Here is a 3,055-nt window from a genome sequence, read left to right on the forward strand (position 1 = left end):
TATTCTGATTTAAGGATCGATCATTCATGTGCAGGTACTATTACAATACAATACTCTTACAATGTAACACAGTTACTCACAAACATACAATACTCTTACAGTAACATTAAAAAGTTATTTAATATATTTATATCATCGATACAACACCATCAAATAAAATTTTTAACATATTTATATACATAATTGCTGTATTTTTAAGTTAAATTTATCATACGTATGTACTAATGATTTAAAATAGTAGTGCTCACAAAAAAAAAAAAAAAAAAAAAAGTTTTTGCATTAGGCAAGTACATGACAAAAAATATGCAGGAGAATCCTAATTCTAAATTCACATACAGTATATACATATAAGCATGCCTTGGGATGTGAATCCATTTCAAAGTGTGGGTCCTATTGTCCTAGACGAGAACAAAAACGAAAATATTGTTGTAGATATGATTTTGCCTTGACGAGAACAAAAATGAATATTGCAGATATGATTGTCTCCTAGACCAGCACCAAAAACTAAGACTTAAAAGTCATATGCATTCAGAATGCATGGTATGAATAATGGTATGTATATATATTAGTATATGAGATTAAAATTACATGAGAGTAGCCCCCAAAATGAATTTTTGAACTCATGAGATGCTTTCAACATTGTATATATATATATCTGAAGTCATGAGATGCTTTCAACATTGTGTATATATATATATATATATATATATATATATAAATATATAGACGTTATCTTTCATTAATTTTAGAAGGTCAACACGTAGATATATATGACTTTTGTATACGTTATCAACATACATGTGAATTAAGTTGGCTCTTTATATCATGAGATCAACGCGTTGCAAGAGAGATGGAATTCTATGATTCATGATTGGACCCTACAAAAAAGAGCTGCCCTTGAATCTTCAAAGTTCAAACCAAGACTTGTATTCTCAAGGACGTGAAAAATAAAAAATTATTTTTCAAAAAATATAAAAGAGAAAAGATACATTTTTGTAATAAATTTTAAAAAAATTGAACCAAGCTAGTAATCAATTCTCTAATAAAATAAAATAAAATAAACAGTGCAGGAATCTTTGTGTGGGGTTACGGATCCTTGCCAACCCTATTTTTGCATATGTAATAAGAATTTGTCAACATTACTTGCGTTTTAGTCAACAAACTTCACTTGCGTTTTAGTCAAGTTAGGAAGCATCGGAGCAAGAGGCTGGGATACATATGGACGCTAGCTAATCAATATATACACATATATAAGTGATCCAAATTGAACTTACTCATATAACAAATTAAACAAAAGTGACTAGGATGATCATGTCTTACATAGATTTAAGGTATTTTGTGCCATTTGTGATCAATGTCTTAAAAACACATGTAGGCATGCCTTGGGATTGGGATCCATTTGACATAATATTAATCCATGACCACCACCAATTGTTCCTTCTTGCCCTTGTCCTCATAATCTTTCCTTTCGTCTCCACGGAGCTCGTTCTAATTACTAATATTACTACTCCTCCTCCTGGTAATGGCAATGGTGTGTGCATACGCGTACGCATTGGAGTCTTCTCTACCACCTTCGCGGTTTCATCAATAATCGCCATTATATCTCCCCAAGCACTCTTCTGGTATGCTTATCCTTCCATTATCTTCACATCTTTTTGTTCCGGACGTATATGCAACCATTTTTCATGGTTCCCCCAAGCCGTGTCTTTTACTACTGTCCCGGTATGTGAACTACTTCTCATCAACGGGACAATTGTGTTCACTCGCCACAGAAACCCTGAGCCCCAATCCGATCATGTTCAAGAAGTGATTGATCTCCAACAAGAAGAGCCAAGTCCAGAATATGCCGGAGTTGTACTACAAGGTCTTGAATCAGTGTGAGCATGCATGCATGCATGCATGCATGAATGATGCTTTATATATATATTCTCTATATTATGTCTTAATTCGCTCAGTCTGTGCATGTTCGATCAGTTAGTGAGACCATAGTTATCTTGATGTTATTAGCCGTTGAAGGTTTTCGATCAGTCTGTGCTTGTTTGATCAGTATGTTTCATGAGAGACCATATTTATTGTAGATATTCTAGAATCTATATAGATTCTGATCTTCTGTTTGCTTTGTAAGTTGGGTTCTTTTGTTTCTGTTCTCTGCCTTCACTTTAATCTAATCTATTTCGTACTTTCCTTTTAGTCTAACCTATTTCGTATTTTGTACTTTCGTTTTGGCGGTCTGAATTTTATTTTCTTTTCTTTTCTTTTTCTGAATAATTAAGCAAGTACCTAATGTATCAGATGTTTAGGAAATGAAATTAAATAAATATGCTCACTGTACTTTAATTAAGAAATGACATTTACGATAATATCATTCCTTACTCATATAAAATTTTTGACTCTCTATTATTACTATTTTAATTTTTTTTATACCTTTAGTTTGTTTATTTATACAAAATGGAATTTTCTTTATTTTTGCAAATCTGCCCTCTATATGATCCTAGCCTATTAATTATTTTTATATTTTACGCATATAATTTATTAAATTATACAAAATGACCCCCTAAATTATGTTTTTTCCAGAAAAAATCCTTCTATTTTTTTTTTTTCTTTCCCTTCTAGTATATTTCATCATTTTTTTTTTTTTTTTGACTTCAAAGAAAATTGCATTTTTTTTATTCAATCAAATTATAATTTTTTTCTTTCAAAGTTTTTCCATATTTTTTTTTTACTAAAAAATTTATTTTATCATGTGTTAACGTGCCCTTTTCTGAGTCAAATTCTTGGCTCCGTCCCTGATTGCAAACCTCCATCGTGCAACACAAAAAATTAAGGTTGGGCGGGCAGGGAAGTTTAATTATTTAAATGTTTTTCTTACTCATATTATACATTATGATATTATTCCTTCAAGTTTACTGCTATTCTTCCATAAAAAAATATAAATTAAAAAAAAAAAAAAAATCCTAGGGCTTAGATTCATCAATCTGAAATTTTTTATTGGAAAAGTAAAGGTTAACAATCAATATTATCAAACTATTATTGAAGTCTTGATGCAATAAAATTA

The sequence above is a fragment of the Cornus florida genome, unplaced genomic scaffold (genome assembly GCF_030987335.1).
Source record: "Cornus florida cultivar Cherokee Brave unplaced genomic scaffold, ASM3098733v1 CherokeeBrave_3.0.0_Hap2_Chr04, whole genome shotgun sequence".
NCBI lineage: Eukaryota > Viridiplantae > Streptophyta > Magnoliopsida > Cornales > Cornaceae > Cornus > Cornus florida.